Here is a 25,321-nt window from a genome sequence, read left to right as displayed (position 1 = left end):
TCCGAAGGTGCAAACAATTCGATGTTTATTGGGGTGAACTTCCAGCAAGCTTAAATACAAGTTCCTTTTTCCTTATTTTCGAATCCCAACTTACTTCCTGTTTGCCCCTAATTTATATAGTAATATTCTTAGCTATACCTTAACCAATAATTCTACTGAAATTTAACTAACCAATCCTAACATATTGTAACATGATTAGCTAACCAATTATATCCCACCACCTTAATTAGTTTACACCCAGCAAAATTAATTATACAGCAGACAGGAACAATCACAGAACCAGACAGAGACCATGCCAATAAACAATAGCAAAGTGGGAACTATAATGACCAAACAATACAGAAGTGAGGATTTCACAACTACATCTATAAAGACATAAGGGTTTCCCAGCTGTGTCTATTGATAAGTGAGTTCTTACCAGACAGAAAACTATCAACCTCAATTTCCTTTTACATTTTCTAGGCACTTCCCTTTTTCTGGAGGTGATAGGCATTATCAGGACAGGATTGTATTCCTAACAGCCCAATAGCACCTTCTTTCAATGTGACTAGTTTGGAATGTGAGGAGGTGACTGGTCGCTTTGCAGCTTATGGCTGCCTCTTTCGCTTAGGCCTTAGCCTAAGAACAGGGCCTCAGACTGTCACAATAAGAGAAGGACCTTACACCAGCAGACAGTGATTTTGATTCTTTCTTTTATACCTCTAACTAGCCAAGTGATAAGAATACACCTAAATTCTTAAAGTACAGGCCTTTACAGACAGGCCTGAATATCTATATCCTAACACTAATGTCCAACCTAAACCTCCCATGTAATTCTAACTATGCTTAACACCTTATGCACTTGCATGAAGGTGTCAGCCCTCTTTCCCTTATCTGTACTTCCACACCCCATGAATGTTGGGGTACCCCATTTTTCATAAGTTGTTCAGAGTTCCTCTTATTAGCCTATACGTATGACATGTACCCTTCGGTCTGGACAGATATTTAAAGATGTTATTATCAGGTGTCTCATGGTCTCAGACAATACATTTGCAGTTTATTTCAATCCACTTTTCCTATTGGTACATCTTATGCAGTGACCTTGTGACCTTATGGGCATAGGGTTATTCCTAGATTGCTCACTTATGTAAACTGTAGCTCACGAAAGCTCATGCTCAAATAAATTTGTTAGTCTCTAAGGTGCCACAAGTCCTCCTTTTCTTTTTGTGGATACAGACTAACACGGCTGCTACTCTGAAACCTGTCACTTATGTTAAGTATGCATAAGCCTATGGCCTAGTGTGGCTAAACTAAAATTGTACAGGTCTCAGTCTGTAGGCCTTACATTTCAGACATGCTTTACTTATATACCTAATACACAGTCATCACCCCTAAATACTCATCAATACTATACTTCTATAATCCTACCATTTAAATCTATGTGGCATACATCGATTATATAAGAAATAGCATATCAATTGACCATAACATCACATAATACAATGACAAACGGATGATAAAATGAACTAATTGACTACTGTCCCCTGCCTTGACAGGGTGAATATTATGACCCCCCGCCCTCCAAAAAAAGGCATACTGTGGTACACAACAAACACTGTAATTAGTAACTTACCATTTATATGTACTTAAACCCTATATGTCAATTAAATCTAAGTGTATACTTGTAACTTCATTATTCTATACTTATTAGGGAATAATTATTTCTTCAGATATCAGCTCATGCGGGGGTAAAAGACCTATCTGGCTTTAAGATTAAACTCCATAAGTTTATGGAGGAGATGGTATGATGGGATAACATGATTTTGGTAATTAACTGATCTTTAAATATTCATGGTAAATAGGCCCAATGGCCTGTGATGGGATGTTAGATGGGGTAGGAACTGAGTTACTGCAGAAAATTCTCTCCTGGGTGTCTGGCTGGTGAATCTTGCCCACATGCTCAGGGTTTAGCTGATCGCCATATTTGGGGTCAGGAAGGAATTTTTCTCCAGGGCAGGTTGGAAGAGGCCCTGGAGGTTTTTCACCTTCCTCTGTAGCATGGGGCACGGATCACTTGCTGGAGGAGTCTCTGCTCCTTGAAGTCTTTAAACCATGATTTGAGGACTTCAATAGCTCAGACACAGGTTTTTCGCAGGAGTGGGTGGGTGAGATTCTGTGGCCTGCGTTGTGCAGGAGGTTGGACTAGATGATCATAATGGTCCCTTCTGACGTTACTATCTATGAAACTACTGTTCTCCTGGATTTTGGAACAGAAGCATATGGAGGTTCTGGAACTTGATGTGGGTTTATGTTAGTGCATATCTTCATAAATACTGTCCTCTCTAACATCAGCTATAGATGCTACAGCTGAGGTGACAGTAGCTAAAAGGGGACTGGAAATCAGTTGGATTGAACAAAAATGGGTTTTGACCTTCTTTTTAACTTATGGTTCTGATCTTTCTTCCCGTATAACATAAGGCAAAAATAGTCCCTGCTTACTGGTTACCCAGCAACCAGACATACAGTTCCCTTAAGGCAACCCACCCTTGGGCTCCCACCCAGACAGCCAAGTCAAATATGATGAGGATTGCTGAAAATCTTGTTCATCCTATAAAAAGTTCTACCAATCCCAAAGGTTTGGCCACATTGTCCACCAGGTCACTGAATATTTCAGATCTTACCCAAATACACGCTTACAGCCAACTCTTATTAACTAAACTAGCATGTATTTAAAAAGAAAAAAGAGAGAGAGTATTGGTTAAAGGATCGTTATATATACAGGTATTTGAATAACATTCTTAGGTCATTTTCACAGCAGCAATGGTGAGCCTCAGAGTTGCAAAGAGTTCTTTCAGAATTGGTTCCATAGGTTAAAGTCCAGTGTCCAGTATCAGGGTGATCCAGACTGGAGCTGGAGACCTCAGTCTTGTGACTTCTTCCCTGAAGAAACTTAAGCAGATCTGAGATAATAGGATCAGGGCCCAGGAGTTCCTTTTGTAGTTCTCTGGCAGCCTCTGGACAGCAGGCATTCCTTGGGGGAATAATAGGTGACAATTGTGGCTTTGAAGTAAGACCTTCTAGTTCCTAAGCACCACACATAATTAGCTGCATGGATTAGCATAAGACAATTGCCCATCTCCTGCCATTTACAGGTAGCTTACAACATACTTCAAAGAGGAATAAAGACAATGATATTACTATATTTACACTTCATCTAAATGTTAACACCTCCTTTTGATCTCTGAATTAATAGAAAGAAAAGGAGGACTTGTGGCACCTTAGAGACTAACCACTTTATTTGAGCATGAGCTTTCGTGAGCTACAGCTCACTTCATCGGATGCATAAAGTGGAAAATACAGTGAGGAGGTTTTTATACACACAGACCATGAAAAAATGCGTGTTTATCACTTCAAAAGGTTTTCTCTCCCCTCACCCCACTCTCCTGGTGGCAATAGCTTATCTAAAGTGACCACTCTCCTTACAATGTGTATGATAATCAAGGTGGGCCATTTCCAGCACAAATCCAGGGTTTAACAAGAAACTCTGAGGAATTAACAGACTATAGTAACAGACAGGAACTGTTTAGTTACATTGTTAACCTCTAACAAGATATAGGTAAACACAGACTACTGCAATCACCATCTTCTTCCAGTTCTTTAACAATACAAGTCTACATTTCAAAGCTCATGTCTATCTAACATGGCTTTGCTAGCTATTTATAAGGAATAGCCCTAACTGCGATTTACATATTTCCCTAACATGTCTTTAAAGGTTGAATTTGGGTCATGTAGCCTATAAGTTGCTTCACCCTTTCTGGCTCAATGTCACATCATAACATTACTAATTTCAATTACATGTGCATCTTTCCTTTCTAACAACTGTTTTAGCTGTAAATTTCACAGTGGATATATGCACTTGTCTTAATTATAACTTGATAATCTGGGTTGCTAAGAATGACTGCTTCATTTTCAAAATCGGGTACCGGAGGTATTGTTGCATGTCCGACAACTGTAGGTACTTGTGGCTTAAAACAGAAATTTGGACTTGCGACCAGACTTCTAAGATGATCATAATAGAAGTTTTGCAGTTAGTTATTACCCATTATTGTCCTACTTCATTATAGGTCACCCGCTCCATAGGAGATTTTAATTTAGTTAGTTGCACTGGACGTGATACAAGTGTTGCACTGACTTTCAGTAGGTTCTGTTGTTACCTTTCCAGCGGGCCATATAGGAGGGTCGTTACCTCAAACACAGCTCACCTACAGATCCATTGATGCTGTTTTTAAAAGGACTCTCTGTGTTTGGGCATGGTAATGGTACATCACCAGCAGATGCACTTGTTCCTCTAGATGCTGTCTTCTAGGTGACCAATAGGGTGGACAGTGGCTAATTGATCCAATACATCCTTATTTGGATCGAACATGGGCAATGATCACATGAACGAGACATATAAGGACCTTGAAATGTCACATGTTACTTAAATAATATGTGTCATGATTCAGATGTGGTAACACAGATACCAAGTTTCTAATTGCACAAAATGATATTTGTTTACATTTAATTTGGCATTTGACTTTCTCTCCTCCATGCTTTTGAATACAGTGTGGACAATACCAGTTCAAGATCTGTTTATCCCTAATTAATTCTGGCACTTTTCTCAGTTCCAAGAATTGAAAGGTATTATCAATAGTGTCTATTACATATTCACCATATTCTGCACAAAAAATTTCCTTTCCCATGTGATTTTTTCCCCCTGATCATTATTATATTTTACCAGTTGAATAATCTGAATCTGTGTATAATTGAATATTTTGGTTATTTCATGCATATTATACACCATAAGTCATTCTTCAGTTGCCAAACCATAAATTCTCGGTAACATGGGGTTAATTACTTTCTTAGCTTCTTTCTGATGTAATGCCATGTAATTAATATGTCTTTTAATTTTTTCAGTATCCACCTGTGATGCTGGCAGACCAGGTGCTAGGTCATGCGGAAGCCCGAGACTAATTTACTTGTGCACTAGTATAGAGCAAAGTGATTTTTAAATGTATAAGAGAGTATTTGGTGTTTAAGCTTCATGAAAACTAATGGGACGTTACTTGCATTATTTTCACTTATCTATATCGCATTACAATGTAGTAGCAAACATTTACATAGTGTATACCCCCGTAACTAAATAACCCGGCAAACAAAAAAGAAGCCTTGTGGAATGCAAATAAAGAACTTTAACAGAAAAGTGCTAATTTCAAAGCAAGTGGCCATTGTGTGCGATGACTGGAAGTCAAAGACTCAAAATGCACCTCTCACTCTCCATCATCAAAGGAAAAGTCCAAGTGTCAGCCTGTTTTCTGTGAGAAGAAGCTATAAGTATGGATTCAAGGACAGATCCTGGATCTCTGGACTATTTGGACTCTTCCAGGGAAGTGTACCAGATGCAAAGCAGAGATCCCCAGAGACAATCTGGGTACCCTGGAAAGACTTCTTGGAAACTGTCAGCTTATTACATCACTGCCACCATTTGGACTTACAAACTGTGACTTACCTGTGCCTATATTTTGCCTGCTTTAACCTCTCAATAACGCTCATTTCCTTTTCTGAGCTTGTCAACCTTTAGTTAGTTTATTATAGAATTGGCTACCAGTGTTGTCTTTGGTGTAAGGTCCAGAGTACCAATTTATCCGGGGTAAGAGACTGGTCCCTTGGGACTGGGAGCAACCTGATGTGGTGTGACTTCTACTTTAAGTGACCTTTTATCACAAAGTCCAGTTTGCCCGGGTGGCAAGATACACTGCAGCATCTAAGGGGTTGTCTGTGACTCCCTGGTAAGACTGCTACAGTGATCCAGGAGTTTACGTTCGTCACTGGCTTGGTGAAATCTAATTATAGACCATACCACCAGCTTGGGATGTCTTCCCTGTTTTCTGACAGTCTGCCCCAAGGTAGGCACTCACGGCCGTGAGCCACTCCAGAGAGCGTGGCATTGGCATTCCTATTCCAAATAATCTTGTAATACTGTTTAAAATTCCAAAAAAGGATTAATTTCTCATTTCCTTCTGGGAACATAAAGGTTGTCCTGTATATTGATACTTAAATTGTCAATGACTTGTACTCGCGGTGAATAAACAGTAACCTTATCCTCAAGAAGCACTGGAAAGGTAGATGTGACATTTGTCTTCTTACAATAGCTAACTTCACTTCTTTGCCAATTAGATCAATTTAGCACAGCAGGTATGGGTGTAGCGGTCAGACCACTGGCAAGGGCTATCGTAGAACTCCACATTCCACCGGGTCCTGTGAGCCATAGTCCTTCCCCACTGCTTTTGCCTCTACCGCTACTATCAATTATTTGTTAATAACTTTTACACTTCCCAGAGATTTAAGTTGGATACGGGCTTTACACTCTCCTTCATTTTCATAATCTTGGTTACACATATCAGTGCTTCACTTTCTACTGAGCTTTGACATTTGATTTTGTTGTCCCAGAATCCATATGGAATTCCATCAGTTATTGGTGCAGATTTATCTCCAGTTATAACATATGTTTTACATCCTCCTCCTGCCCCCTACCCCCGGATTCCTCGATTAAGGGAGAGATCTTTTTCCAATCTACAAAAGGCATTTCCTCATTTTCTTCAACAGTAGAACCTCAGAGTTACAAACCCCGCAGGAATGGAGGTTGGTCGTAACTCTGAAATGTTCGTCACTCTGAACAAAACGTTGTGGTGGTTCTTTCAAAAGTTTACAACTGAACATTGACTTAATACAGCTTTGAAATTTTACTATGCAGAAGAGTAATGCTGCTTTTAACCATCTTAATGTAAATGAAACAAGCACAGGAACAGTTGCCTTACCTTGTACATTTTTTTAAAACTTTCAATTTATATTTTAGCTGTTTACATTTAACACCGTACTTGCTTTTTTGTGGGGTATTTTTGTTTTGTTTCTTGTCTCTGTTGCTGTCTGAATGCATAGTCCTGGTTCCAAATGAGGCGTGTGGTTCACCTGTCAGTTTGTAACTCTGAGGTTCTACTGTATTACAGAATACTAGCCGTGGAAGGGACCTCAGGAGGTCATCTAGTCCAACCCCCTGCTCAAAGCAGGACCAATCCCCAATTTTTGCCCCAGATCCCTAAATGGCCCCCTCAAGGATTGAACTCACAACCCTGGATTTAGCAGGCCAATGCTCAAACCACTGAGCTATCCCTCCCAACTGAGAGTGCCAACTCAGAAAAATTGCTTAAAGCAGGGCAGTTATCACCCAAGGCTGGGGTTTCTATGCACACCAAGGCAAACCAAACCAGCCAGCCAGAGAGGACTTTGGTTTTACCCCACTGGCTAACCACAAGTCACACAAGCAATTCCCTTAGACACTCCAGTTTCCCAGTATCACTCATTATGGGGACAATGGTTATGAAAACCAATACCCCAGTAAAAAAAAAGGGTTCTCTCAATCCCAAAGGACCAAGCAGCAGACCCAGGTCAATATACAAGTCAGATCTTACCCACAAATCACGCTGTTGCCAATCCTTTAGAATCTAAAGGTTTATTCATGTAAGCTGTGTCAGGATGAGCTCCACCCTGACATCTGGTGGTGAGGTGTGGCAAGTTGTGGAAAAGAACTTCAGGGGCCGATCTCATTTGCATAGGCACACCCACCCCGCCTAGAATGAGGCCATAGCTGCCCAAATGGTCACTTTGGCTGCTGTGGGATCCCCAGTGTCTCTGTTATTGGGGCAGGAAGAATAAATTGTTATTACCCTGGTTATGGGAACTGTGCTTGGAACTGTACTTGGCCTTTTGTTATGATGGAGGGACTCACCATCAACTAAGTAGCACTCGCTAGGCAAGGGTCATGGGTTCCAAAACTCTGTAGTGAGAGAGAGGCTGGGGACAAGTATTAATACTTGGTGGCATGGGCCCCTTGGTGAGGGCCTTACATGCTGATTGCACGTCCTCCTCTCTCCACTGTGGAATATCAGAGCTAATTTTGATTTTATTAGAAGTCTAGTTATAGGCTGCTAAGCTCACTTTGGGCTGACAGTGCACCAGCACTGGGGCTCCCCTACGACAAGCTGAATTCACTAAAGAGCTGAACTGCCTAAGAGCTGAAATCACTGACTGTTGTGTTAAGTAGTGGGGGAGCCTGAAGATCTATTGTGGAGCAGTTTGAGGGATGGCTAGAGTGCCTTGTGGACAGGTTGGTGGAGCAGTCCATAGGACGGCGGGAGCTGCTGTGGAGCTGAGCGAAGCAGTTCATGGGGCGGCGAGCGGAGCGAAGGCCTATGGAGCTGTGGGGCGGTCAGCTTCAGATCACGTAAGGTGCCTCTTACCCCCACCCCCATCTCCACCCAGGTTGGGAGGTAAAGCTCCGCAGATAAACTTTTGAACTCTGGGGCTGCCCTAACCAGGGACAGAGACTTTTGGGTCATTGGACTTTTGGGACTTTGGGTGATTTGGGATTGCTGGACTCAAGAACCAAAGGGAAAGGGCATGCCCCAATTTGCCTGGGGTGGTTTTTTTTTGCTCATGGGTTGTGTTAGGAATCCTGTTGGTGGTGTTTCCCCAACATAATGCCACATTGTTTCTCTCTGTTATTAAAAGGCTTTTTGCTACACTCAGACTATGTGCTTGCGAGAGGGGACGTACTGCCTCTTGGAGGCGCCCAGCGGGGGTGGTATATATTTGTCCCAGGTCACTGGGTGGGGGCTCGAGCCAGTTTGCATTGTGTTATTGGAATGGATCCCCTAGATATTGAACCCGGCCCTTGTTGCTGCCAACTCTGACGGGCAGAAGGGTTACATTCATAAAAGGAAAAAGATATCGATGAGAGCTAGAATTGGTTAAATGGGATCAATTACATACAGTCATGGCATTTTTTTAATGTGAAAAACTGGGTCAAGGATTTCCCTTGATCAACATCTGGGCACACAGGAGGGCTCCCAGAATACAACAGGGAACGTGGTAATGGAGATAAGATCTGTACTGGGGTCACTATTATATCCTTGCCCTGCAACAACAAGGTCCAGTGTGCCAATCGAGCATTAGACACCTGTCCATCCTTGACTCTATTACAGCGCAAGAACTAGAGGGGTGTATGGCTTACAGAGGCTGTTTTTGCTGACATGGCTTTGCTGCAAAAGCCTGCCATTTCAAATTGTCCTTACTAAAAAATACCAGTGCTAGTCTAAAACATGGGGTGGGGGGACTTTTTTATCACTATAAATTACTTTTATAAACAGGCTTTCTGTGGTTTTAACCCTAGGTTGTTTCTGCATGCTCAGTTTTTATTGAAACACATATGCAAAAGGGCTAAATGAAAAATTGCTTCTTCAGATAGACTTGTTTTTCAAAGTGGTCTCCTTCTTTTCTAATCCACTAATCTAAAAATTGTTCTCACTAAAAACATCGGGAAACACTCTTAAAGTGTTTATCCCTTCACAAGCCTTTCACTTCTATTTGTCAAAAGCTTTAACAAATTACTTTTATAAACTAAGTGGTTGTGGTTTTAACCCTGAGATCATTTCTTTTTTTATTTTACATTGTTAATAAGATTAGTTACAAAGCAATGTCTTCTTCACATAATGAAAGGAAATGTTTATTTCGACAAGTATTTGGTATAATTTTGTTTTAAAAGCAGGCCTAGGGCTTTCTTGTTATGTTCGGGCCTTCTGATCTCTGATCCATTGACTCACAGATGCTGTTTTTGTTGAAAAAGCACACTGCATCAAATTGTTCTTACGAAAAATGACCCCTGTTAGTCTAAAACATAGGGGAAATCTTTTTTATCACTATACATTACTTTTATAAACAGGTTCTCTATGTTTTTAACCCTGGGATGTTTCTGCATGCTCACTTTTTATTGAAACATGCGCAAAATGAAGGAATGTGTCTTCATATAGGTTTGTCTTTTAAACTGTTTATAAAGCAGAGCTTTATCCCTTTACATGTAACTTTTACTTGCATTTGTTAAAAAGTTTGGGGAAGAAGCAGCCTTCTTATCCCTGATCCACTGACTCAGAGACACTGTTTTTGCTAGCCGGGGCTTTGCCGCAGCTTCAGATTGTTCTTACTAAACAATGACCCATGTTAGTCTAAAACATAGGGGGAAACCACTGAAAAATTGTTTGTTACAAAGGGTTTATGGTTTTAATTTTTATTAAAGCCCCTGTGTAAAAGGGCTATGCGGCGGGAAAATGCTCGGGGTCTGTTTTTTTAGATAAGAATAAGGCAGTTAAAGGGGAGGGGGGCGAGTGGGAGAGGGGAAGGGAGATGGCTCTTGTTTAAAACCCTTGGGACTGTAGGATTGGTTCAGGAAAATGAATTCTATGACATTGTTGTAGAACAACATCTGATTGCACCTATCTAAAGGCGGGGATAACAAGTCTGAGCTGCTCTGAACCTGGGAAGTTGCCTCTTTCAGCAGACTCACCTGGAAGGGTAAGATCTCTCTCACTCTCTGCCTCAACCATGTGCTGTCTATCTTTGCCCTTTGCAAAGGGGCTTTCTTTTCCCTTTTCATGCCCTGTTCTCTCTCTTTTATTTAACTCTTTTTAAATGCTCTTTTCTTAATCTATCCTTGTATTTAATAGTTTAAATGCTTTTCTATTAACCTCCCTTTATACTTTTTACCATGTGCTTACTAAACAGTCTCTGCTTTAGTAAATTCCATTTTTTGCCATGTGTGTTCTTTTTTTAACCTATTTTTCAATATTATTTAATGTTTTTAAATGTTCTTTTCTTAACCTACCCTTATATTTAACATTTTAAATGTTTCTTTCTTAACCAACCTTTATATTTTTACCATGTGCTTACTAAACAGTTTCATTTATATATTTCTCTTTTATTTAACTCTTTTAAATGCTCTTTTCTTAACCTACCCTTATATTTAATACACCTTTTTACATTTATCTCAAAATTCCCCTTTTATACCCCAAAACTTACAAAAACATGCCAATCAAAAGTATTACATAGCTGATCTAATGGAGCAAAAGCAAAGGTTACAAGATATGCCAAAACAGGAGGCGGTTTTGTGATTTCTCGGTCATTAGTCTGCAAGGTGCACATATTTCCAGACTGCCTGTTTTTCACAGACTTTCACCCCCATGCTCCAAGAAAAAGATCAGGTTCAGGGCACACAGGGTCAGGTTCACCCCTCCTCCCTTAACTAAGCTAAGTTATTACATGATCTACTAAATAACTGTTCCTAGCAGTAAGCAAATTAACTGATAGTCCATCCCAAAAGTTGGCCGTGGCTTAAGCACCTGGTTGTTTGTTAAAATACCCCTCTACACAATGACTCTCTTAGGAGTTCTCTATTGGGAAGGTGTCCCTTCCTTAGTTGCTCCCTAATTTAAATAAATATTCTATAGGGTATTACCCCTGCTGAGAAGTATTTGTGGTGCTTCCTTCCCCTTCACCTGTCAGCAGCCAGATTACAAAGTACACTGAGAGGAGGGGCAGTGATAAAGGGAACACCACAAAGTTTTCCTTGATCCTCCATTGGTAGAGGCTAAGAGTTTGGGGAGCTTATTAGGAGATTTTGGGGAGCTTCTTAGTGATGGCTGACTGTCTGCCTCTCTCTGCTATGCCAGAATAGGGCCTTCTACCCATACACAATTTTTCTATTTGGTACCACTCTATGATATTTTCCCCCTTAAACATTACTCATCAATAAGACATCTTAGTCATTTTCAATATGTGCAGTATCAATGAGAGGATACTTCCTCTTTACATTTTTCCTTGAGCTGAGTTCTTACAATATCACATAGTCAAGCAAAACCCCACAATGATGCAATAGCAAGCACACAAAACACAGAAACAAGCAAAAACCAGCAAGTTCCCTCTGTTAGTTACTGTGAGCATAACACAATTCTACCTGCTTGAAATGATTTTTATCAGTTGACTTTCACAAGTAGGGGTACATAAGCTTTCCCCTTGTTATATAAGGTGGTCTTTTCTCTCCTTTTTCTTCTGTGTTCTCTAGAGTCCCAGATGGAGTGCCATTTTGTGAATTTGGTAATCTTGTATTACACCACTATGGGTTCAGCTTTGCTTGCTATAATTTCAAGCTCAACAGAGTGAACTTGCCTCTGGTGCATTTCTCAAATTTGGAGGCTCTAGGAACACACAAAGTCCAAAGATAACGACCAGAGACACAGCCGCAAGTTCAAAGTCTTATCTGTATGACAAGTTTTATTAAAGCAATAAGTGAAGTTACTATTACCCAGGCATGTAGAAATCCTACCAAACCTATGCAATAATTATAACTGTGTCATACTTCAGAGTAGCAGCCATGTTAGTCTGTATCAGCAAAAAGAACGAGACTAACAAATTTATTTGTGCATTAGCTTTCATGGGCAAAAACCCACTTCATCAGATGCATGCAGTGGAAAATACAGTAGGAAGATATATATACACAGAGAACATGAAAAAATGGGTGTTGCCATACCAACTATAAAGACACTAATCAATTAAGGTGGGCTATTATCAGCAGGAGAAAAAAAAACTTTTGTAGTGATAATCAGGATGGCCCATTTCCAACAGGTGACAAGAAGGTGTGAGTAACAGTAGGGGGAAAATTAGCACTGGGAAATAGTTTTTACTTTGTGTAATGACCCATCCACTCCCAGTCTTTATTTCAGCCTAATTTAATGGTGTCCAGTTTGCAAATTAATTCCAATTCTGCAGTTTCTCATTGGAGGCTGTTTTCAAAGTTTTTTTGTTGGAGAAATACGACTTTTAGGTCTGTAATTGAGTAACCAAAGAGATTGAAGTGTTCTCCAACTGGTTTTTGAGTGTTATAATTCTTGACGTCTGATTTGTGTCCACTTATTCTTTTATGTAGAGACTGTCCAGTTTGACCAATGTACATGGCAGAGGGGCATTGCTGGCACATGATGGCATATATCACATTGGTGGATGTGCAGGTGAACGAGCCTCTGATAGTGTGGCTGATGTGATTAGGCCCTATGATAATGTCCCCTGAATAGATATGTGGATACAGTTGGCAACGGGCTTTGTTGCAAGGATAGGTTCTTGGGTTAGTGTTTTTGTTGTGTGGTGTGTGGTTGCTGGTGAGTATTTGCTTCAGGTTGTGGGGCTATCTGTAAGCAAGGACTGGCCCATCTCCCAAGATCTGTGAGAATGAGGGATCGTCCTTTAGGATAGGTTGTAGATCCTTTATGATGCGTTGGAGAGGTTTTAGTTGGGGGCTGAAGGTGATGGCTAGTGGTGTTCTGTTACTTTCTTTGTTGGGCCTGTCCTGTAGAAGGTGACTTCTGGGTATTCTTCTGGCTCTGTCAATCTGTTTCTTCACTTCAGCAGGTGGGTATTGTAGTTTTAAGAATGCTTGATAGAGATCTTGTAGGTGTTTGTCTCTGTCTGAGGGGTTGGAGCAAATGCAGTTGTACCTTAGAGCTTGGCTGTAGACAATGGATCGTGTGGCATGGTCTAGATGAAAGCTGGAGGCATGTAGGTAGGAATAGCAGTCAGTAGGTTTTTGGTATAGGGTGGTGTTTATGTGACCATCCCTTATTAGCATCGTAGTGTCCAGGAAGTGGATCTCTTGTGTGGACTGGTCCAGGCTGAGGTTGATGGTGGGATGGAAATTGTTGAAATCCTGGTGGAATTCCTCAAGGTCTTCTTTTCCATGGATCCAGATGATGAAGATGTCATCAATGTAGCGCAAGTAGAGTAGGGGAGTGTCATAAATATAAAGGGAAGGGTAACCACTTTTCTGTATACAGTGCTATAAAATCCCTCCTGGCCAGAGGCAAAGTCTTTTCACCTGTAAAGGGTTAAGAAGCTCAAGTAACCTGGCTGGCATCTGGCCCAAATGGCCAATGAGGGGACAAGATACTTTCAAATCTGGAGCGGGGGAAAAGGCTTTTGTCTGTCTGTGTGATACCTTTGCCAGGAACAGATCAAGGACGCAAGCCCTCCAACTCCTGTAAAGTTAGTAAGTAATCTAGCTAGAAAATGCGTTACGTTTTCTTTGTTTTGGCTTGTGAAATTCACTGTGCTGGAGGAAATGTGTCTTTTTGTAACTTAAGGTTTTGCCTAGAGGGATTCTCTATGTTTTGAATCGGACTGCCTGTAATATTATCTTCCATTCTGATCATACAGAGTTGTTCTCTTATCTTTTTTGTTCTTCTAATAAAGTTCTGTTTTTTAAAAATCTCACTGGGTTTTTTGGGCCTTAAAAATCCAAGGCTGGTTTGTGCTCATCTTGTTTAATCTCAAACCTCCCCAGGAAAGGGGGTGTAAGGGCTTGGGAGGATATTTTGGGGAAATAGGAACTCCAAGTGGTCCTTTCCCTGTTCTTTGTCTAAATCACTTGGTGGTGGCAGCATACTGTTCAAGGACAAGAAGAAATTTGTGCGCTGGGGAAGTTTTTAACCTAAGCTGGTAAAAATAAGATTAGGGGGTCTTTCATATGGGTCCCCACATCTGTAACCTAGAGTTCAGAGTGGGGAGGGAACCCTGACAGGGCATTAGGGGATGAGAGCTGAGGAAGCGTTGTTCCAAGTCAGCCATAAAAATGTTGGCATATTGTGGGGCCATGCGGGTACCCACGGCAGTGCCGCTGGTTTGAAGGTCTACATTGTCCCCAAATGTGAAATAGTTATGGGTGAGGACAAAGTCACAAAGTTCAGCCACCAGGTTTGCCGTGACATTATCGGGGATACTGTTCCTGACGGCTTGTAGTCCATCTTTGTGTGGAATGTTGGTGTAGAGGGCTTCTACATCCATAGTGGCCAGGATGGTGTTATCAGGAAGATCACCGATGGATTGTAGTTTCCTCAGGAAGTCAGTGGTGTCTCGAAGATAGCTAGGAGTGCTGGTAGCGTAGGGCCTGAGGAGGGAGTCTACATAGCCAGACAGTCCTGCTGTCAGGGTGCCAATGCCTGAGATGATGGGGTGTCAAGGATTTCCAGGTTTATGGATCTTGGGTAGCAGATAGAATACCCCTGCTCGGGGTTCTAGGGGTGTGTCTGTGAAGATTTGTTCCTGTGCTTTTTCAGGGAGTTTCTTGAGCAGATGGTGTCATTTCTTTTGGTAACCCTCAGTGGGATCAGAGGGTAATGGCCTGTAGAATGCAGAACTCTAACACCACATGGCCTGTCCCTGACCGTAGCACAACCTCACTCCTTACCCCTCCCATGGGGTACAAAAGAGGTGGGATGAAGACCCCAGACTCACGACTCCCCAAAACAGAACATGACCATAAATTGCGAGGGGTGGGACTGAGGGCGTGCATTGCAGGTCTAATTATGCCTGCTAAGGAGTGGGGGACACTGGGACACAAGACTCTGCGGCATCGGAGTTATGGACACGCTTGCTGGAAACTAACCCCAATAAACATTGCATTGCCTGCACCTCAGACTTCTGGTCTTCTGCTTTCTGTCCGCGTGACAAGAACCAGGGAAGGGGGTGAAGGGAAAACCCTCTAACAATACTCACATGCTCAAAGATGTTCTAGGGTCCGATGGACCTCTCACCAATTGATCAACAGTAGAGGGATAGTTCCTGCTGGGGTTTTTCCAGTGGGTATTCCTACTTTTATCCAACCAGGGAACTTTTGATGTATTGTAATTCTAACTACGCCTAACACCTTATGCACATGCATGAAGGTGTGAGCACACTTTCCTTTATCTGTATTTCCACACCCCATGAATGTGGGGGTACCCCATTTTTATACGTTGTTCAGAGTTCCTCTCATTCTTATTTGCCTTTATGCATGACATGTACCTTGCAGTCCGGACAGACATTCAAAGATGTTACCATCAGGTATCTCGTGGTCTTAGACAATACGTTTGTGGTTTATTACAATCCATTTTCCGTAAATGTTATTCAGTGACCTTGTGACCTTGTAAACAGAGGGTTATTCCTAGGTCACCCACTCATGTCAAACATTTTTAAACCTATGGCCTAGTATGGTTAAGTGAAAATCTTACAGCTCTCAGCCTGTAGGCCTTGAGTTTCAGCCATACTTTACTTATATACCTAATACACACTCATCACCCCTAAATACTTAGCAATCCAATACTTCTATAATCCTACAATTTAAATCTATTTAGCATACCTTGATTATCTATGAAATAGTATATAAATTGTCTATAACATCACATAATACAATGACAAATGGATGATAAACTGAACTAATTGGCTATAATATGGTGGCATTGTGATATTTTCTGGTTGATTATCTATCCGGTCCTAATATTCTATTAGCTTTTCTGACTGCCACTGCACAGTCAGTGGATCCTTTCAGAGAACTATGCACAATGACTCCAAGATCCCTTTTATGAATGGTAACCGCTAATTTAGTTTCTATCATTTTAGGTATATAGTTCGGATTATGTTTTTCAATGTGCATTACTTTGCATTTATCAACATTTTATTAACATTTTTATCAATGACCTGGAAGAAAACATCATTGATCAAGTTTGCAGATGACACAAAATTGGCGGAGTGGTAAAGAATGAAGCTGACAGGTCACTCATTCAGAACGATGTGGATCAGGTGGTGAGGTGGTCCCAAGCAAACACTCTGTGTTTTAACACGGCTAAATGAAAATGCCTCCATCTAGGAACAACAAATGTCAGCCTTACTTACAAGCCGCCGGACTCGCTGTTGGGAAAAAGAGACTCTGAAAAAGATAATCAATTGAACATGAACTCCCAGTGTGATGCTAAGGCCAAAACGGCTAATGTGATCCTGGAATACATAGACAGAGGTGGCCGCCAGCTGGCACCCAGCATTATCAAATCACACACCTAGTTATATCTTTACTGCCATGTGTGTAGCGCTGGCCTGGAACTGAGCAGCATCTGCTCAGATTAAAACCCACTGAACCAAATCAGGGCCAACTTTGTGTAGACAAGGCTCAAAATTTTAAAACACTCATGCCATGTGCGTCACCCTACCCTCGGGCCTTTCATTTCAGTGAATTCTCCCTGAGCGGAGATTCTGCAGGAGCTGGAGGTGCTCACCATAGACTCCACGGTCTGCAATGATCGCTACCGGGAAGGATTACAAAAGCCAGAGGGTGACAACCCCATTAAAGATGACATGATGTGTTCCGGGTCCATGGAAGGCTATAAAGGGACTGCCTGGGTGAGATTCTCTGTCTGAGATCAGGGCCCCCACTATTCCTGGCCCTTTCGCCCTGTTCACTTGGTGTTGTGTTTGGGGTGCAGGGGGTGACCCATCAAACAGTGGGCCTGGATGGAGGGGCTGAGCCCTGACTTCACTCCCCAGTGTTTAGACAAGTCAGCCCTTGGAATTGAGGATGCGTCATAGAGTATAAAGTCAGCAGGGTTCGTCCATTCAGTCTGACCTCCTGTATAACCCAGCCCACAACCGCACCCAGTTACCCCTTTCCTGAGCCCAGAGACTTGTGTCTGGGTAAAGCATCTCCCAGAAAGGGAGCCAGTGGGATATGAAGCCATCAATAGATGGAGAATCCAACATGGCCCTTGTGGACGATGGAGGCTGGTCCCTCCTCCAATCCTATTTCTTTCCCTGTCTCTAGGGTGACTCTGGGGGACCCCTGGTGTGTGAAAAGGATGGGACCTGGTACCTTGCTGGGATTGTGAGCTGGTTACTGGTGAGAGAAGTGAATAGGGTACTTACTATTTCTCCCGATTACCCTGCGGTCTACAACCGCCCGAATGCCCACAACGATTGGATCCAGAAGAATGTGCCTGGTGTGACTTTCAGAGTGGTGATCTTCACTCTGAACAGTGCCAGTCCCCCTAACACCATCACTCTGAGCAGTGTCCGTCCGTCTACCACCATCACTTGGAATAGTGCTGGTCCCTCTGCCACAATCCCCAGGCTCCTTCTCCTTGCTGTGCTTTTGCGGCTGACTCTCTGACCCCTCTCCTCGAGTGGGACCCCATCCCTCACCAGGCCTTCCTCGCCCTCCATGCACATTGACCATGACACTTATGTGATCAGTTATAGTTTTCTAAACCTGAATTTTATAATCAAATTTAAGTTAGATTTAATATGATCACTGTTTTGTTTGTTTGGCTCCCCAGGTTATTACCTTGCAATAAATAACTTTCATGGTTAAGCTGGTTGCTTCTCTCTCTCTCTGTCTTCCCCTTGTGGGTGTTTTTTTGTCTTCCTCATTCGCTCTGCAGCGACGCTCCTCATCCCTAAGCTAAAGATCCCTGCAGCGCCCCAAAATCCCATGGGGTTTGCTCATCAAGTGGGTTACGACCAGAGCCATAGTAACGTGAAGCGGGGCTAGGGACGTGCTGAACCTGGGGCCTATGAGGGTGGCAGATAGAAAGGGCTGCTCGACCCCGCCCGCTCAGGTGTCCTCTATTCCGGTGCGGTGCCCATGGCATAGGAGGGTGACAGCTTGGGAGTGCTGATTAACCCGGTCCTCTCAGCCGCGCTCTGTTAATGTGTGTGTCCGTCTGATTCTGGGGCTGGAGGAGAAATGACTCCTCTGTTTTCAGGTCTGGGTTCCGAGTTTGACCTTTTTCCTGAATGAAAGGCAGCTGTCGTACTCCCCAACTCCCAGCACTTGGTGTGACAGCTATGGCGATGTCCTGCAGTATCCTGGACAAACCTTATGAAATTAACCTTCTTGGCTTCCATTTAAGACCTTTACGGGGGGCATTGTACTTCAAACGCAGCTAGGTTTGTGTCGCTGTGGAATTGTGTGTAACTCCTCGAGGAGGCTGAAGCTAGAAGACTTCACCCGTCAACCTACCTATGTCTCTGCGGGGGGTTAGGCTGACCGAGCTACAGAGCTCAGGGCACAAGTTTTTTCACAGCGCTGAGCAATGGAGCTTGATCAAAATATTAAGTGTAGACCAGGCCTGACTAAAGCAATATCTGGGAAGGCTTCGGAACTTCAAAGGGCTTTGGGGGACAATACGTCTGAAGTGGGTTTCCTGGGAAATACTTGGCATGAAGGAAGGGACTCAGTGAGTGGGGCGGTCTCGTGGGGAAGAGGGATGGAGGAGGGAAGGATGTGGCAGGAGGGGTCTCACGGGGGAGGAGGGGTGAGGAGAGGAGAGCAGTGGGGTCCTCCTGAGAGGGGGGTTGGAGTGGAGGAGAGGAGTGAGGAGGGACTAACCAGGTGGCGGCGGGCAGTGGGGGCCTCGGGGAAGGGGCAGAGCAGGGTGGGGGAGAAGCGGAGCCTATTATACCCACCTCCCATGTGGAGTAGTACTACTGAAATGTATTTACAACTGATTGCATAAGAGCTAGTGGCTTCAGAGAAGTCATAAGCAAAGGGGATCAAATCCTTTCCTCTTGCACAGGGGCACAAGTCCTGATAGAAAGAGAAATGGCGTTGGAGAGGCGGGGGGGGGGGAAATCACACCTCATTCTGCCGACTGCTGCATGGGAGTGACTGCGCTCGACAACGAAACCCTGGATACAAATGTAAAGAATCTCTCTCTGAAACAAAGGCCTATGTTTGAGGTTTGTTTGAATTCTGTCTGAATATTCCAATCATACAGAGCTTAGTTAGAGCAGAAACAGCAATCCGGGACCTCCCTCCACTCCCCCATTCCCTGTGTCTTCCGGGGCTGCAGCAGTCCCCAAGCACTCCACCCCAGCATTCTGCATTGAGCGCCACCCTCCGTGCCCTCTGCTCACATGCCGAAGCACCAGAGGCTCCTGGACCTCGTCTTCCTTTGTCCTCTTCTTCCTCTTCCTCCTTATCTGGCCGAGCCGCTCCGTCGGGGTGCATGAAGAGACCCTCCAGGCCACCTCTCCACCTGCTAACGCAACAATGGACAGAGCAGCTATTGTCCGTGCACTTACACCCCTTGATCCAAACAACTTTCTCACTCTCCTTTGGGACTCGGAGCACGGTGGCAGCCGCAGCCACGGTGAGCACGGCCTGGGGGGCGGGGAGGAGGAGAGTTGGGATGTGGGGGGGGTAGAGCATAGAGCTCTTGTACCGAATACCGGCAGGGTTTTCCACAAGCGGTGGTGATCGTAGCGGATATCTCGCTTCTGAGGGTAACTGAGGCCGCACGAAGCAGCTCCTGCATGCATCTAGCTGCAGACCAGGTCCGTATGCTACTAGCCTGTGGGCTGCAATGGTGCCTGCTGAAGTCATTGCTCCGTGGCGTGGCAACACGTCCTACCCGGGGGGAAGAAACAAGGCAGCCTTCCCAAGAAACCTTTGGCAGAGCGTTGCAGATTCCTTCCAGGAGAGTTCCCTCGTGATCTCTATGGAGCATTCATGGAACATCCTGGGGCATATGAACAAAGTATTCTGCAGGGCCCCCCCCACCCTGCCCAGCGTTACTGGGGAATGAGATGCAGTCAGCAACCGTACCTCCAGTGGTCATTTCACTAACTCGTTAGCTTGATTAAAGAAGTAGTAAATGAACAGAAGCGTCCCTGAAATATTGAAGCAAACTGAGTACTAATCTGATGTTCCCTCCCTTGGACCAGGCTCGCCAGAGCTGGACGGCTGGGAGTGGCTAGACTGCTCAGAACTCGGAAAGAGGTTCCGGCTTGCCTTGCCCCGAATCTCCCTATTGCCTGTCCCTCCTCCTCCTCCTTCTCTAAGGAGTTCAACGGGAAACTCACAGTGTCTACACAAAGGGGGCATCAGTAGAGCGTGAGTTGAAGCTACAGGGAAGTCTGAGGGCTCAGTACTGGCCCCAGGGGCTGGGCAGTGGGACTGCTGGCTCTCAGCTCTCAGGGGGTGCTAGACTGAGGATCTGGCCCCTGAAGGGCACCTGGGGACCCAGCCAGGGGCTGTTCCTGGACTCTGTTCAACTGCAGGAGGATTAAAGCCCGTGGGGCTTGGTGTATTGAGACCCCCACACCACAGCCAAGTGAGTGTCCAGCAGGGAAGTTCTACCAGGGCGGTGGGTGAGTGACAGTGAACAAAGAGAGAACAAAGTCTGCCACAGTGGCCAACATTGTATCATTGGTCCATGGTGCGGCCCTGCCTGCTGGTCTGTCTGTCTGCAGCTGGTATCTTCTGTCTTATATCTCAGCCAGGGGGATTTGTGTAGCATCCAGCATGACAAGGGCCCTGATCTACGACACGGGGAGGCGGGTTCTGTGCAGTGCCTGGCACGACGGGGACCCCAATCTCGGGCGAGGGGTCCGTGCAGGCCTGACACAAGAGTTGTTCTCTGCGCTCTGCCATCGCACGGCTAAATCCAGAGACAAGGTGGGTGAGGTCCTATCTTTTACTGGACCAACCTCTGTTGGTGAGAGAGATGCGCTTTTGCAGAGCTCTGCTGCAGGTCTGGGACAGGAACTCCCAACATCACAGCAATAGGTAACTGTCATACATATACAGCTAAGGGTAGCCTAAAATCCCTCCTTTACCTGTAAGGGGTTAAGAAGCTCAAATACCCTGGTTGGCACCTGACCAAAAGAACCAATAAGAAAAAAAAAATTACTTTCAAATCTGGGCGGGGGCGTGGGTGGTTTTGTTTGTGCTCTCTTTGTTGTTCTCTCTGGGACAGAGAGGGACCAGGGCAGGAAAAACCATCTCCTAAAACTTTACCTAAAATAAGCATCTAAGATTACAAAAATTGTAAATAAAGGCAAAAAAATGTGTTAGGTTATCTTTTGTTTTAGCTTGTGAATTTTCCCTGTGCTAAGACGGAGTTTTATTCCTGTTTTTGTAACTTTGAAGTTGAGCCTAGAGGGGAATCCTCTGTGTTTTAAATCTTTTTATTACCCTGTAAAATTACCTTCCATCCTGATTTTACAGAGGTGCTTCTTTTTTCTTTATAATAAAGTTCTTCTTTTAAAAACCTAATGGTTTTTTAGTGTCCTTAAAAACCCAAGGGTCTGGTCTGTGCTCACTTTGTTAACCTATTGGTTAGTATATTATTCTCAAGCCTCCCCAAAAAAGGGGGTGAAAGGGCTTGGGGGGATACTTTGGGGAACAAGGGACTCCAAGCGGCCCTTTTCCTGAATCTTTGTCTATACCACTTGGTGGTGGAAGCAATACCGTACGAGGACAAAAAAACAATTTGTGCCTTGGGAAAGTTTTTTAACCTAAACTGGTAAAAATAAGCTTAGGGGGTCTTTCATGTGGGTCCCCACATCTGTACCCCAAAGTTCAGAGTGGGGAGGAAACCATAACAGTAACGGTGGAAGAGCAAACTTCTTCCTTTATCTCCACTTACCAATCACATTGCAAGTGTTGGACATTACATCACCCCTCTGGGGATTGGATGGGTGACATTGCAGGACCAACCCCTGTGCAACGCGCCCTGCCCACACGCGTGTGGACCCTGATCTCTACAGTCCTGGTTCATCTTGTCAGTTGTCCCCAGCATGAGAGTGCTGCTGATAATCTTAGCTCGCACAGACACCCGGCCTCCAGCACGCTGCTTAGCAATCCCCTATTTATAACTCACCCTCCCAGTCATCTTCCCAGACAGTGGTACTTTCTCACCTTAGAATCTATGAACCCCCTACGCTAACCATACCCCCATTACAACCTTAGCTTTGCCGGAGCACTCTCCTTGACCTGCTGTTCTCGGCACGTTCAGTTGCTAACAAAACAGTGAAGTGAAAATCACAATGGGCCTCCCCACCATAAACCATTTTTGTTGGTTTTCCAGGGCGCCCGTTTATGGGGCAATTCCAGATAGAGCAGACTGAGAACGGTCGCACCCTGTTCACAGGCAGAATTTAGCAGCACTTGTTTCCTTGAGTGGTTCATGAGGGGATGGGTCACATCTGTTCTCTTTCGATCTGGGGAGGGCGGAGGCAGGAGCATTGTCTATAAAAACCTGCCCCGGCACATTCGTTTCCCAGCCGGGCTTTGGTTGGAGCGATGGAGCCAGCTGGGTTTGGCCAAGACAGGACCATGCAAGGCTGGATCATGAGGCATCTCTGCTCCCTCCTGGCCACAACACTGCTGACGATGAGCCTGGTGCAGGGTGAGTGTGGGGTGGAGTGGAGATGGGAGACGGGGCCCTACTTCCCCAGGATGAGAGAGAGATATGGGCTTGCAGGAGAGGGAATTGGGCTAGTTAATAACCGGGGGATCCAACCCTTTCATCCTTCATAGATGCCCCTGTTCATCTAGCCCCTAGCTCTGCATTCACTCCTGAGCCACCCCACTCAGATCAATGGGGATTGTGGACTCTGGAATCTACAGAGGGCAATCTGAAGAGTGACTCTGCTAAGATTTTTAACTGTTGCTAAGGATAGTTTCAGGAGGGTGTGGCCTGAGAACTGTGGGTGAAGGTACCGACACCCATTCCCCCAGACACATTGTGTCAGACCCCAGCAATGACACCCCCAACATCCTAATATCTTTCCCTTCTCGTTCTTCACGCCCTGGGTGCCCAGGGTGCTCAGAATCAAACAGGTAAGACACACAGCGAAAAGCCAGCCTCACCTACCCTGGGTATGTGGAATGAGAATGAGGCTGGGAGCCAGGAATTCTGGGTCCTATCCCAGCTGTGGGATGGAAATGGGGTCTAGTGGGTTAGAGCAGAAGGGATCAGGTGGTGTCATTGGGGTTAGGGACAGGGGTTAAAGTTATCATAGGGTTAAGGTTATAATGAGGTCAGGATGTTATAGCATGAGAGTTATAAGGGGGGTGAGGGTCTGAGTTGAAATGTGGGCTTTCTTTCTTTCTTTCTTTCTTTCTTTCTTTCTTTCTTTCTTTCTTTCTTTCTTTCTTTCTTTCTTTCTTTCTTTCTTTCTTTCTTTCTTTCTTTCTCTCTCACATGAACTTTGGGAGATATAAGCCAGGAGAGAAGCCACCTTTGGCATCCATCACTACACTCACAGAGAAGGGAACAGAGCCCTTGCACGCTGAGAAAGATGGGTCCTTCAACCAAGGGTGGGGGCGTTGAAGGCTCTGGAAGTGAATATAGGTGAGAAACTTGCTTAGGCAAAGATCTTTCCCCTAGGCGGACAAGGGAACCAGCTCCTTGTGCTTCTGTGGTCGATCCTGCACAGACCCCCCCTGACTGAGATCAGGGCCCCCGTCACGCCAGGTGCTGCAGAGACTGACCACGAGCCCGGGCAGGGATGTGTCAGCCAGGGGTGGAGGTGGGGTGGGGGGTGAGGCTGTGGACTTTTGCAGGATGGGGCACAAGTGAAGGAGCGACTGAAGGGCAAACGATAAAGCCACTGTGCTCGGGGACGGGGGATGTTTCTATAGCTCCCCCCCCATGTACTCCTCTTCCCCCCCACCACTTCCCCATCTGCCACCAAACTGCTGCAGGGGCAGGAAATCTCTCTGGTGCCCCCCGCGGTTGCCAGCGGTCTCCCACGCTGCTCTCCCTCCCATTGGCCTCCAGCAGCTGGGACGGTCTGCGATGCCTCCGTTTCCACTCTGGGGAAATGGGCGGCGGGGGCAGGTACCTGGAAGTAGAGGGGAGCAAGGGGCTGCCCTCACTGAGGTGCGGAAGAACGGGCCAGACGGGGGGATTCTGACCCCAGAGCCCTGGCCACCTGTGGGCACCAAGCACAGGAGCTCGGGCGAGGTGATCACAACGGTCCCGGCTGGCTTGAGAATTGACATGTCTGTGTCTGGACTTCCGGATATGCCCCCGGACAGCATCCCAGAAAGGCGATTACAGCGAAGAGCAGGCCTGGCTCCTCGCCCTGATTTCTCCGCTGAAGAGAAACAGCTGGGATGTCAGATAAATCATGGGGAACCATCCTGCTGCCAATTCGGCTGCAAACCTCTGGGCCTCATAGCAGAGGGGAGGGGAGACAAGGGCCCGGGCTCAGAAGTGCAGGGGGCTTCTCATCAGAGAGCCGCAGGGTTAGGAGGGACCGCAAGGGTCATCTAATCCAACCCCCTGCCGAGATACAGGATTTGTTGTGTCTGAAGCATCCCTGACAGGTGGCTCCAGCCTCCTTTTAAAACCCTCCAGTGAAGGAGCTTCCATGACCCTCCCTAGGCAGGTCTGTGCCATGGTCCTGCGGTTCTTACCCACCGACTCACGCGACCCAAGTCAAGCCCCATCTTCAAACCCAGGGGCTGTCTGCTCTGCTCCCCAGAGGCTAAGCTGGGCTGTCCCAACCCAGGGCTCATGTGGGGCCGGCTCATGGGGGGCGCTGTGCTCCCAGCTGACCTCAATGCTGGTGCTGGCCATATTGCTAGCTAAAAGAGGATCGAGAGAGAATCGCAGACCCCCAAAGGAAGGGGAGGTGTCGACTGGAGGGGGCGATCCTGCCCCCCAGGGGAATAGACTGGGGGGAACAGCCCCCATCTGTTACCTGACCCACAGCTCGCTCTGCCAGTGTCCAAGATTTAATCCTGGGGAAACGAAAGTAAAACTTCAGCTGGTTTCTATTTCCTCCTGCCCAGCAGCCGGGCTCTGACCCCGAAGGAGATTGGCTC

The 25,321-nt window shown here is 45.2% G+C and overlaps 2 long non-coding RNA genes across 2 annotated transcripts; one reads left to right on the top strand and one right to left on the bottom strand.

The window, feature by feature from the left end:
* On the bottom strand, positions 1-25,321 carry LOC140912308 (uncharacterized). Its single transcript, XR_012159268.1, has 3 exons — positions 25,198-25,321; positions 19,615-19,739; positions 1-3,010 (listed from the first exon to the last, which is right to left on the bottom strand). It is a non-coding gene; the product is annotated as an uncharacterized lncRNA (long non-coding RNA).
* On the top strand, positions 10,230-18,027 carry LOC140912310 (uncharacterized). Its single transcript, XR_012159269.1, has 3 exons — positions 10,230-10,422; positions 16,330-17,103; positions 17,522-18,027. It is a non-coding gene; the product is annotated as an uncharacterized lncRNA (long non-coding RNA).

The sequence above is a fragment of the Lepidochelys kempii genome, chromosome 6 (genome assembly GCF_965140265.1).
Source record: "Lepidochelys kempii isolate rLepKem1 chromosome 6, rLepKem1.hap2, whole genome shotgun sequence".
Classification (NCBI taxonomy): domain Eukaryota; kingdom Metazoa; phylum Chordata; order Testudines; family Cheloniidae; genus Lepidochelys; species Lepidochelys kempii.
Note: the sequence above shows the minus strand (reverse complement) of the source record. Positions and strands in the feature narration are given on the sequence as shown.